A 14,107-nucleotide genomic window follows, 5' to 3' on the forward strand; every position below is an offset into this window, starting at 1 on the left:
TGGCACAGAAGTGGAGGTGTCACCAGGCAGTTGGATACATCAAGACCCCCGCTGAAGCCTTGACCTGGAAGCTGTGCTGACCACCCACATTCAGCACTCCAGCCCTCTCCTCCATTGCCTGCTCTGCCCTGTGCCACTGGGGCTGACCTGCAAAGACCACACCAGCTTGCTCCCCTGGGCTCTGGCTTCTGACTGCGCATGGCCAGTGGGCACAGTGAGAGGCACTTGAGAGTGTTTAGTCCGCAGCTCCCTGCTGACCCTGCCCTTGGTCGGGGGGTCACTTTCCTTTCTCTCCCTCAAGGCCTGGAGTGGCACCAGGCAGGTGTTGAGTCCCTTCAAGTGTCACCCCACCTGGACCAGAAGCTATCATCACGGAGGGATGAACGCAGACACAGAGCAGGTCTTGGGGGAATGTGCCAAGACCATGGAGGAGGGTCAGGAGAGGCCAGTGCCCAGGGGCGAGGAGAAGCCAGTGTGGAAACAGGTCCAGGGACTGAAGGGCCAACATTCCAGTTCAAGAGGAGGAAGGCCACCTCTACAGGGGAGCGGAAGCCAGCCCTAGTGGAGTGAAGTTAAGAGAATGAGTTCTGTGCTCTCGGCAGGTGTAGACAGCTTGTTCAATGGGTTTTTCTACAAAGGGGATCAGGGACATGGAACTAAATCACTAAAGAGAAACATGGCATTATTTTGGTGTTTTTAAAGATAAGGAATATTATTGGGCTTTGTGTGCCGATGTCAATGACTCAACAGAAAGAGAATTGCTGATGCAAGGAAAAGAATGTCTTGCTGGTGTAGGCAGGAGGGCAGAGGGCACAGGGTGGTTCATTTGCTGATTGGAAAGGCAAACAAATCATACATTTGCAGGCATGGGTGGGCTTGTCAATTCATCTGGGAGAGCAGGAAGACTTTTAAAAATTGCTCTATTTTTCCCATGAAGTAAGAAACAAGGTAATTGACTGAGAGTGAGAAGAGTGTGTTGTGGACAGGCAGAAGGAGAGGGGGCTGAGTGCTCACCAGGCCGTGGGGAGGGGGACCCTTGTGAGAAGCCTGACAGGCCACAGTGAGGCTATGCCAGGGGAGCCAGCCCAGGACCTGAGGCCACGAGGTGCCACCCTGCTCCTCTGGACCCGCACCCCCACCCTCACGCTCTGGCTGCCGGGGACAGTCACATCCCTCAGGCTCTGGCTGCCGGGGACAGTCACATGCTGGATAGCCTAATGTCACCTGTGGTCCCAGAGGAAGCCCTCCAGGGCCCGCATTGCCGCTGCCCATGTGCTCCGCCCCCTTCGCCCAACAACGGGAGGGGCTTCGCCTTACCTCACTGTCCCTAAGGCCCATCACCTCCTCGGGGTTCCTGGATGCTCCACACCTCTGCCACCACATGTTGTGCCCTCTTATGGAAGTGGACAGGAGAACTACAAGGAAGCTTTTCCTACCATACTATTAAGGTGTAATTTAGAAAATAACAAAGGGTGCTAGCGGCTCTGTGAAGGTGGCAGAGGACTCCTGTACCTCCACTCCTGTCCCTCAGCATTCAGACACTGTGCAGCCCACCCAGACCCCCACTCCTTGGCATCACTGTCCTGAATGCTGTGTTTGCCCTTCTCTGCCCCCGTCCCTGTGAGACCCACCACTCAGTTCACAAGCTTGTGAAATGCACATAGACAGACCCAGGCTGCATAGACTTCTGTGTTGCTGTGTGTGCCATGTCACCGTGTATAGCTGGGAATCACCCGCCTTCACCACACATGCTAACCTGTTCTATGACTATTTGTCCATTTGACTTTAATTGGGATTGGTGCTGCTTTCTGTTTCCTGCTATTTCCAACAACTCTTCAATGAACATTACTGTGGCTATCCTGGTACTTTGGCAACAGTCTTCAGATCTAACCCTAGGAGAGAAATTGACAGGCCACAGGACACATGCACTGTGTCCACTGAACCTCACAGGATGTTGGTAGACCAGTGCCCAGTGTGCACCGGTCAGCACCCCACGGTTTGTCTCACATCCTCCCCCACACTCTGGTATCATGAGTCTTAATAGTCACTGCAGCCTCACATTCTGGGGTTCAAGCATCCTTCTGCCTCAGCCTCCTAAGTAGCTGGGACTACAGGCACCACCAGGCCCAGAAATTTATTTCACTATTTTTTGTAGAGATAAGGTCTTGTAAATGCTGCCCAGGCCAGTGTGCAACTCCTGGCCTCAAGCAGTTCTCCTGCCTCAGACTCCCAAAGTGCTGGGATTACAGGAGTGAGCTGCCGCACCTGGCAGAAGTTCTTAATTACAATGTAATCAAAATCTATGCCACTTTCCCTTTATGTTCTGTGTTTTTTGAATACTAGGAAAGAAACACCCCCTTAGCTCATTATTGTAAAGATATTCTTTGGGAATGTTGAGAATGTATTCTTCTATACTCTCTTCTAAAATTTATATAGTTTTGCTTTTTTCCACTTTAAACCACTTGCAACTATATAATTTTTCTATATGATGTGAGGCAAGTATCTATTTTCATCTTTTAAATAAGTAAATTGTCATAACACCATTTACAGAAAAGTCCATTGTTTCTGGAGTCTCCACCCTGCTCAGATGACCTGGCAGTTAGACTACGAAACACTGTGCTATACCAGTTGCTGGAGAGCTCATAGAACGGTAAGACCTCCACTTGGTTTTCTTCTTCAGGAGAATTTTGCTATTCTTTTTTAAGTTTTATTTCTTTAATTTTAGAATGTTACGGGGTACAAACATTTTTATTACATTTATTACTTTTGTACAGTTTGAAGTAAGGTTATAATTGTGTCTGTCCTCCAGATAGTCCAGATATTACTCATTAGGTATGGATTTACTCATCGCCTCCCCTCCCCCTGCTTGATTTCCATTGAATTTTACTACCGTATTGTAAACATCATGTTGATCATTTAGTGAGCACATGTGGTGTTTATTTTTCCATGAATGGTCTGCAGTTTCACTGAGATTGTTACAAAAGGTATTAATGTTCTATGGCTGAGTAATTCTCCATGGTATACATATATCACATTTTATTAATCCACTCATGTATTGATGGGCTGGGCACTTGGGTTGTTTTCACATCTTTACGATTGTAAATTGTGCTGCCATAAACATTCAGATGCCAGTGTCTTGTTTATAAAATGACTTTTTTTCCTTTGGGTAAGTACATAGCAGTGGGATTGCTGGATTAAATGGTAGATCTACTTTTAGTTCTTTGAGGAATTTCCGTACGACTTCCCATAGAGGTTATACTAATTTGCAGTCCAACCAAGATCTTCTCTCTGCATTCACGCCAGCAAATGTTGTTTTGAGACTTTCAGATAAAAGCCATTTTTACGGGAGTTAAGTGATGTCTAATTGTGGTTTTGATTTGCATTTCCCTGATGATTAGAGACTATGAGCATTTTTTTCATGTTTATTGGCCATTAATCTATCTTCTTTTGCAAAGCTTCTGATCATGTCTTTTGCCCAATGTTTAGTAGGGTTGTTTGATGTCTTCTTGATTATTTGCATGAGTTCTTTCCAGACTCTGCTAATTAGCCATATATCGGATGTATAGCATGCAGATATTTTCTTCCATTATGTAGACTGTCTATTTACTCTATTGATTGTTTCCTTGGCTGTGCGGAAGCTTTTTAATTTAATCACACCCCATTTATTTTTGTTGTTGTGATTGCCTTTGAAGTCTTCTTCATAAATTATTTGCCTAGGCTAATATCTATAAGAGTTTTTCCAATCTCTTCTTGTACAATTCTTATAATTTCATACCTTAGGTTTAAGTCTGTTATCCATCATGTGTTAATTTTTGTGAGTGGTGAGAGGTGTGGATCCTGTTTCAGTCTTCTCCATGTGGCTACCCAGTTTACTGAATACAGTTCAGCAGCATGTACTGAATAAGGCTTCTTTCTCCATTGTATATGTTTCTCTGCTTTGTCAAAGATCAGATAGCAGTATGAGGATGGTATTATATCTAGGTTCTCTGTTCTGATCCATTGGCCTGTGTCTCTATTTTTGTTTTTATTACCCTGGGTATAGTGCTGTGGCATCATAGCTCATAGCAACCTCAAACTCCTGGGCTCAAGCAATCCTTTTGCCTTAGCCTCCTGAGTAGCTGGGACTACAGACACCTGCCACTATGCTCAGCTGGTTGTTCTATTCTTTTTTTTTTTTTGTAGAGACAGAGTCTCACTTTATGGCCCTCGGTAGAGTGCCGTGGCCTCACACAGCTCACAGCAACCTCCAACTCCTGGGCTTAAGCAATTCTCTTGCCTCAGCCTCCCGAGTAGCTGGGACTACAGGCGCCCGCCACAACACCTGGCTATTTTTTGGTTGCAGTTTGGCTGGGGCCGGGTTTGAACCCGCCACCCTCGGTATATGGGGCCGGCGCCTTACCGACTGATCCACAGGCGCCGCCCTCTTTTTTTTTCTTTTTTTTTATTAAATTATAGCTGTGTACATTAATGCGATCATGGGGCACCATACACTGGTTTTATAAACAGTTTGACACATTTTCATCACACTAGTTAACATAGCCTTCCTGGCATTTTTTTAGTTATTGCGTTAAGACATTTATATTCTACATTTACTAAGTTTCACATGTACCCTTATAAGATGCACCACAGGAAGTTGTTCTATTCTTAATAGAGACAGGGTCTTGCTTTTGCTCAGGCTGGTCTCTAATTCCTGAGCTCAAGCAATCCACCTGCTTCACCCTCCCAAAGTGCTAGGGTTACAGGCATGAGCCACTGCACTGACCTCTGTCCCAGTGCCATGCTGTTTTGGTTACTACAGTCTTATAGTAGAGCTTGAAGTCTGGTAAAGTGATGCCTCTCAACTCAGATGCCTCTGAGTTGATGTGGCAGCTGCTTGAGGAGGGAATGAGAGGCAATCAAGAACACAGGGCAGGCACCAGCACCAATGAGAAGCTGTGTGTCCTCCTCCCCAAGAGAGGCAGTCAGAGTTTGCCTCCTTAATTTCCATGGGGATGATGAAGTGATGATGAAATAGAGGCCATGGCTCAGTGCCTGTAGCTCAAGTGGCTAAGGCACCAGCCACATACACCAGAGCTGGCAGGTTCGAATCTAGCCCGGGCCTACCAAACAACAATGACAATGACAACCACAAAATCGGCGGTGTGGCAGGTGCCTGTAGTCCCAGCTACTTGGGAGGCTGAGGCAAGAGAATCGCTTAAGCCCATGAATTAGAGGTTGCTGTGAGCTGTGACGTCAGGGCACTCTACCCAGGGTGACAGCTTGAGGATCTGTCTCAAAAAAAAAAAGGAAAAAGGAAAAGAGGCCAAGTGGCCACAATCACCACGTGGCTTTTAAGGTCAAGGGCATCCAAGGGGCCTGGCCACAGGGAATTGGGCAATGGGCAAGAAAGCCTAGTGTGGACAGAGGCAAAGAGATAGCCAATGAGGGGGTGCACAGATGAACAAGACATCAAGACCCCAAGCCCACATCTGGGCCGAGCTCACAGGTGCTTGGAAGGAGGTGGCCTGCAGCACCTTGGCAGTGTACTGCTACCTGGGGTGATAGGCATTAATGTGTGTAACTGAGGACTAGAGAAAGCCCTGAGCACACCTGGTTTGTGATTCCTCTGTAAGAACCTTACAATTTAAACAGACACTGTATGTTCCAACTCTTTTAATGGGCGCATAGGACATGAAGATGTAACTTGTGACAATGACAACACAAAGGGACATCTGGGAGTGAAGGTATTGTGCACTTGAAAACTGAGCTGGGCTTTAAAACACTGGAGAATGGAAAACACATGTTCAAACCAACACTGTGCATGAACACCCCTCCATGCCTGGCCTCACCCAGCCTGGCCCATCCTGAAGCCCATCTCTGAGGCCTCTTGTCCTGGCCTCTGCTCCCACCACTGCAGCACCTCACAGCCTGGTGACTCCTTGGCTTTCTGACGTCTGCTTCACTTCCCCGGACCTGGCCAGTGCTGTTCAGTGCTGCCCCAGCCTTGCTACCACACTGGTGGCAGGGACATGGGGACTGTCTGCTCCATGACAAAGGTCACCAGCCACTCCCCCTCCTTATGCCGCCCCTAGCTCTGTCTGGTCTATCCCAGCCCCTCCCTTTCTGCTCCCCACCTTGGCCCACCGTTCCCTCCCACCACAGCACTGCCAGGGCAGAGTCCTGACATATCCCTCTTGCTGTCACTCTCAAAAGATCTGGGGCAGGTCAGCCTCCTCTCTACCTCTTCTTCAGACTTCCTGGCTCAACGGGCAATTCTCCTGGGTGCTACATCTCCTGGTGCCTGCTGCCTTGCGCAGAGTTCCCACTGCCCTCACAGGCCACGGACTGCAGGACCATCTTCCCAGCCCACTGGTGGACTTCTCAACCCCAGCACCCTGACATCTGAGGTCAGGTAATTCTCTCTTGGGGCCTGTCCTATGCACTGCAGGATGTTTAACAATGTCCCTACTAGAAGCCATCAAATGCCAGAGTAATATTTCTGTTGTGACAACCCAGACTTTCTCCAGACATTGCAAATATCCCCTGGGATAGAACCTCTGCTCTGTCCTGGGAGTTTCCAAATCTATAGCTCTAGTCCAGGTTACTTTCCCGCATTTCCGAACTGAGGATTCATTGTTTCTGGATATATTCTCCCAGAGAAATGGGATTTTAAAATGATAAGTAGAAGGAAATTGACAGATTCATAATGAAGCTAATCTGGAAAAGTAAACAAATGAAATAAGGAGGACAATGTAGAAAAAAAAATGAAAGAGGGTCTGTTCCAACCACATAAAAATGCAGTATAAAATGGCAATGATCAAACCATGTGCATATAGACCACTTTAAACAAATCCTAGGCAGGTTGATGCAACCACAAAGTAAAATTACCAGAACAAAAGGAGTCGATAACTTTATCATCTTAAAGTGGAATAAGCCTGAATGAGAGGAAGTCTGGAAGCCTCAATGTGGCCCCAGGAGGGTCACTGGGGAGCTTTGGGAGAGACTGTTACCTTTTTGACTACAGTGCACAGCCTGAGGCTGCCCACCTAAGAAACACTGCTAAGCTGGATTACAAAAGGAATGGACGTGTTTATAAGGCAGGAGCTGGTATTACTTGAAAAAAAAAACCCCTCATAGGCTTGGTGCCCATAGCACAGTGGTTATGGTGCCAGTCACATATACTGAGAGTAGCGGGTTCCAACCTGACCCAGGACAGCTAAACAACAATGACAACTGCAACAAGAAAAAATAGCTGGGCGTTGTGGCGGGCGCCTTTAGTCCCAGCTACTTGGAAGGCTGAGGCAAGACAATCACTTAAACCCAAGAGTCTGAGGTTACTGCTAGATGTGATGCCATGGCACTCTACCGAGGGTGACATAGTGAGACTATCTCAAAAAAAAAAAAAACCCTTATAGGGCAACCCTCTCTTGGGTCCCCTTCCGTGACTATGTGGAAGCTCCTTCTCTCTCTCTTACTGAAATAAATTGGGTCTACAGCACACAAAAAAATAAAATAAAATAAAAAAATCATAATCAAAGTAAACAAACATGGGCAGTCCCTCTGGCTCAGTGAGTAGGGTGTCAGCCCCATATACTGAGGGTGGTAGGTTCAAACCCAGCCCCGGCCAAACTGTAACAAAAATAGCTGGGCATTGTGGTGGGCGCCTATAGTCCCAGCTACTCTGGAGGCTGAGGCAGGAGAATCACCTAAGCCCAGGAGCTGGAGGTTTCTGTGAGCTGTGACGCCATAGTGCTCTACTAAGGGCGACAAAGTGAGACTCTGTCTCTAAAAAAAAAAAGTAAACACATTTGAAATATTATCAATTTATAAGAGAAGGAATGAATTTTCTTGATATTCAAAGAGCTCTTTTAGATCAACAATAAAAAAATTAACAGTTCAAATGAACATAGGCAAAACACATACAAATTTCCCTCACTGGGAAAGATGTACGTAGGTATGAAAGATGTTGTAATTACACAGTAAGACAGTGTTTTAGATGACCAAAGGCTCGGGCACATTATGGTGCCAGTGATGTCACTTGTGGGAACAAAATGGCAGCAACAGCAGCTTTGAGCTCTGGAGTCAGACTATGTTGGTCCACATCATGCCTTTGCGACTTACTAATCATGTTACCTGGAACACAATTTGTGACATCTGTTTTGCTGTTAAGGGGGTGATAGTCCCCACCATACACTTAGAACAGTGCCTGGACACTATGCTAAACAAACAATAAGAACTTAATAAATGTTAGGTTTAGTTATTTTTATCAATATATTTTTATATAAAATGTTTGAAAGAGTATTCATGAAACTGGTAACAATGATTTATCTAAGAAAGACATTAGCAGTGAGCGGAAGTTTTAATTTTTAACTTTCTGTATTATATTTACTATTGACTTTTTCTATTTAAAATGTATAAATGTATAAAAGGAATGAACCAATAAAACAATGCAATAGAAAAACAGGTGTGTGTGTATGTGCATACCAACTTTGTAGGTGAAATTGAAGATTTGTAGGGAAAGGAAAAATTATGCAACAAACAGTATTACAATTAGTATTCCATAAGTTAGTAAAGGCCTTCAATTTGTAAGAAAACAAAATTATAGGCCAGGTGCAGCAGATCACACCTGCAATCCTATCACTCTGGGAAGCTGAAGCAGGAGAATCGCCTGAACCCAGGAGTTTGAGGTTGTTGTGAGCTAGTAAGACTCTGTCTCAAAGAATAAAAAAATCCAAAAAATTATAAATATTTTTTGCTTGTGGTCATGATATAAAAACTGGTATTAGACAACTGTTGCACTATAAACCATAAGACTAGGGGAAAATACATAAAACTATTTTTAGACATTGAACAACAAAAAGTGTAAGACACTGACTCCTGAGAAAATAAAAACAAATCATATTTTGTTCACAGTCACCCTGCCTGGCTCTCTAATTGGAGACAATTTTTCTTTTTTTTTTTGAGACAGAGCTTCAAGCTGTCACGCTAGGTAGAGTGCCATGGCATCACAGCTCACAGCAACCTCAAACTCTTGGGCTTAAGCAATTCTCTTGCCTCAGCCTCCCAAGTAGCTGGGACTACAGGCGCCCACCATGATGCCTGGCTATTTTTGGTTATGTTGTCATTGTTATTTGGCAGCCCAGGCTGGATTCGAACCCGCCAGCTCTGGTGTATGTGGCTGGCACCTTAGCCACTTGGGCTACAGGTGCTGAGCCAGATAATTTTTCTAACCATAGTGTAAGGAGGAGGAAACCAAGCAACTGCTGTTGAGATTACAAGATGGAGGTTAGAGTATGGGGAAGCAAAGGTGACTGGAATTTGAGGGGCAGAAGAGGAGCCGGGCAGAAGAGGAGCCACACAGCAAAAGAGCTCCAGAGACCTGCACAGGAGCCCCCTCTAGCCTTTGGCTGAATATGAAGCTGTGTGTGTTGCCCATGTAGGGTGACACTTTACGAATGGGGGCAAAGGAAAACCAGAGGAGCTGTGATCTGAACAGTCACCAGACCTCACACAGGACTGAGCGATGTTTGAGTTCTGACAAGCCAAATGGAGAAACTTCATTGAAACTGTGGTCATTTAGCAGAAACTTCAGAAAGTCCATGCCTTAAGTGTAGAACTAAATTAGCTCTAGAGGCTAATTTACAGGCTGCTTTACTCCTTCTTTAACAAAACTTAAAAAGAAGACTTGAGGCGAAAAGTTAATCTACAAGTAACTACTTGTTAGAACAAAACTTAATGCTCTCCAAAGGAAAACAACAAAATTCAACAAAAGACAATAACATAATATGCTATCTAGCACTCAATTAAAAATTACTAGAGGTGGCGCCTGTGGCTCAAACGAGTAGGGTGCCGGCCCCATATGCCAGAGGTGGCAGGTTCAAACCCAGCCCCGGCCAAAAAAATAAAACTGTGAAAGAAAATTTTAAAAAATAAAATAATTCTAAAAAAAAAAAAAAAAAAAAATTACTAGACATGGGCGGCACCTATGGCTCAAAGGAGTAGAGCGCCAGCCCCATATGCTGGAGGTGGCAGGTTCAAACGCAGCCCCAGCCAGAAACTGCAAAAAAAAAAAAAAAAAATTACTAGACATTCAAACAAATGAATATGGCAAAATTTAAGAAAAATCAGTCAACAGAAATAAAGCTAGATATGACAGAGATGAAATAATTATAAAGAATAAAAAGAGCTATTATAATTGTTAAAAAATTTAAAGGAAAACATGAACATATGAGGTAATAGTAAATCTCAAAAGAAATTGAAGCTATAAAAAAAAAAATCACCAAATGGAACATTTATAGCTGAAAATTATTACTTCCAAAGTGAAAACTTCACTTGGTAGGTTTATTGGAATGATACTGTAGAACATCCATTGGTTTCTCACCAGAAACAAGGACACCAAAAGAAACCTTGAAAGTGTTGAAAGAGGGAAATACACTATCAAGCTAGAATTCTAGACTCATTTATATAACCTTAAAAATGAAGATGAAGGGCAGCACCTATGGCTCATTGAGTAGGGCCCCATATACCGAGGGTGGTGGGTTCAAACTGCAACAAAAAAATAGCCGGGCATGGTGGCGGGCACCTGTAGTCTCAGCTACTCTGGAGGCTGAGGCAAGAGAATCACTTAAACCCAAGAGCCAGAAGTTGCTGTAAGCTGTGACACCACAGCACTCTACTGAGGGCAACAAAGTAAAACTCTGTCTCAAAAAAAGTGAAGATGAAACAAATATGCTTTTGAATAAACAAAAAATAATTCATTGCCAGAAAAATCTGTACTAAAATAAATATTTTTAAAAGTTCTTTGGACTGAAGAAAAATGACATAAGCTTAAAGTTGGGAATCTACAAAAAGGAATGAAGAGCAGCAGAAATTGTAACTATATGCAATAACAATATCTTTTTTCTCAGTCTTTAATTTCATGTGATTGGAAGTCATTACTCCCATCACTACAATAATAAAATGTTACAATAATAAAATAGTTGAACAAATTAAAAATAAATTACTTTTCTTGGACCTATGAAAGAATTGAGGTCACAGGACACGCTGCCACCCTGAAACCTGGAAGGTAGATAAGTACAAAGAATCACAGCTGAGACTAGCTTCTCTGGAGCAGAAAATGCAAGAGCCATCAAGTGGTAGGAATACTTAAATGGAACCTTTCACAGATTGCTGGTGTCAGCATGTGAACTACAGGAGAGACACTCATGGGGGGCTGGTCTTAGGATGCCCCCTGTACACTTTTGTGGTTTTACCTCCTAGAATGGTATCAGATTCTCACAGTAAAGAGTGAAGAGAAAACTGTAATGTTTCTGGCAAAGGGAAGGAGAAAGTAACCATTCTGAAATATATCCAGAGTGAGTTGGAGGATGGCTGACTAGAGGTTCCCAACTCTCAACTCCTCCATAAGACAGACCAAAACATCAAATAAATAAGCACACTTTGAGCAGAGTGTCTAAGAGAGAATACTGAGACTCCAGAAGGAAAGAATGGAAACCCTCTGCAGCAGGGAAACTCAGGCCCGCAGCAGAGAGGTGGGACAAAGTACCACCTAGGAATGGCTCAGAGCCAAGAGGGAACCTTCCCTGGGGAAGGTAAGTGGGAGATCTGAAGCAGTCCCCATCACCAACCCTAGCTACTGGAGAGCCCCACGTCCTCAGAGGCCTGAGCCCAATAAAGACAGCTGGCTGAAGTTCACACAGCTGACCTGCTCCAGAAAGGGAGCTCACATAGCCCCTGCATCTCCATGGGCTGCCTACAGGAGACTCATTTAACCTATAAAGACTCAGACTGAAAGTTACACGCAAATGGAAACCAATAGTAAATAGGAGTATCTATAGTTGTATCTGATAAAATAGACTTTAAGTCAAAAACTATTAAAAAGAGATAAAGAAGGTCATTGGGCGGCGCCTGTGGCTCAGTGAGTAGGGCGCCGGCCCCATATGCCGAGGGTGGCGGGTTCAGACCCAGCCCCGGCCAAAATGCAACCAAAAAATAGCCGGGCATTGTGGCGGGCGCCTGTAGTCCCAGCTGCCCAGAAGGCTGAGGCAAGAGAATCGCGTAAGCCCAAGAGTTAAGAGGTTGCTGTGAGCCGTGTGACGCCACGGCACTCTACCTGAGGGCGGTACAGTGAGACTCTGTCTCTACAAAAAAAAAAAAAGAAGGTCATTAAAGTATAACAATAAAGGGACCAATTCAGCAAGATGATACAACAATGTTAAATTATATGCACCCAACACCTGAGCACCCACATAGATAAAGCAAATAATATTAGAACTAAAGCAGCGGTTCTCAACCTGTGGGTCACTACCCACAGGAACTGTATTAAAGGGTTGCAGCAGTAGGAAGGTTTAGAACCACTATCTAAAGGGAGAGGTACTGATGTCCCCAGTACAATAATAGTTGGGACCCAACTATCAGGATTAGACTGATCATCTAGACAAAAAGTCAACAACAAAACATATTTAAACTGTGCACAGTACACCAAATGGAACAGAATTTAGAGAACATTCCAACAGGTGCGGAACATACATTGTTTTCGTCAGCACACGAAATATGTCCCACGTGTTCTTCGTAACAAAGCCCTACTCAGAAAGGAAAAGTACTTTAACGGAGCCTTATGCTACCTGGGGGAAGGGAATTGTACAGCTCTAGCCCCCTTCAGTCTTTCTGTCTCACCTAAAGGGTAGAAAAGGCTGACAAGTACTTCAACAATCACAGTCCAGGGACACAGGCCCAAGAAGAATAGAGATTTAATCATAGGATTACTGAATGCTTCCCTTTCTCCTATACATTATCACTACATCAACAAAGTTCCAGTGTATTAATTATAGATTTTAACTGTAACAGTTACAAAGTGTAGACATTCAAACAAGTAATAGCATATTACAATGTATTGGGTGATTATAGCATACAAAAATGTGAAATAAATGAAAGACAGCAATGTTAGAAGGAATGAGAAATTAAGCTGGGAATACTTTATTAGAAGATAGGAGCGTGGGCGGCGCCTGTGGCTCAAAGGAGTAGGGCGCCAGCCCCATATGCTGGAGGTGGCAGGTTCAAACCCAGCTCCAGCCAAAAACTGCAAAAAAAAAAAAAAAAAAGAAGAAGATAGGAGCATGACCTGTGAAGTAGTACAGTATTATAGGAAAAGTGGGCTTAGATCAATTACAAATGTGTACTGCAAACTCTAGTGCAGTCATCAGAAATGTCTTCAAGGAAATATAAAAATATGCTGAGAGGAGGGAAAATGAAATCATATGATGTGCTCAATTAAAACCAAAAAAGTAGGGCGGTGCCTGTGGCTCAGTGGGTAGGGCGCCAGCCCCATATACCGAGGGTGGTGGGTTCGAACCTGGCCCCAGCCAAACTGCAACAAAAAAATAGCCGGGAGTTGTGGTGGGCACCTATAGTCCCAGCTACTCGGGAGGCTGAGGCAAGAGAATTGCTTCAGGAGTTGGAGGTTGCTGTGAGCTGTGTGATGCCATGGCACTCTACCAAGGGCAATAAAGTGAAACTCTGTTTCGGGCAGTGCCTATGGCTCAATGGAGTAGGGCACAGGCCCCATATGCTGGAGGTGGCAAGTTCAAACCCAGCCCAGGCCAAAAACTGCAAAAAAAAAAAAAAAGTGAGACTCTGTCTCTACAAAAAAAATAAATAAATAAAATAAAACCAGAAAAGGGGGGATACAAATAACAAATACTAAACAATTACAAATGTGGTAGATAGTAATCCCAATACATCAATAATCACTTCAAGTGTGAATAGTCTAATGCATCAATTAAAGGACAGAGATTGTCAAGATGGATTTTTAAAAAGACCAAACTACTTGTTGTTAATAAGAAACCCATTTTAAATATAGAGATACAGACAGTTTTAAAAGTAAACTGACAACGACATACTATGCTAACTCTAATCAAAAGAAAGTTAAAGGAACTATATAAATTTACAATTACAAGCTGCAGTAATTAAGATACTGTGGTTCACAGACATACAGATCAATGCAACAGAATAGAGAGCTCAGAAATAAACCCACACAAATATGGTGACCCAATCTTTAACAAAGGAGCAACGGTAATTCAATAGAAACAGGTTGTCTCGGGTGGCACCGGTGGTTCAGTGAGTAGGGTGC

This window comes from Nycticebus coucang, chromosome 2 (assembly GCF_027406575.1).
Source record: "Nycticebus coucang isolate mNycCou1 chromosome 2, mNycCou1.pri, whole genome shotgun sequence".
Lineage (NCBI taxonomy): Eukaryota > Metazoa > Chordata > Mammalia > Primates > Lorisidae > Nycticebus > Nycticebus coucang.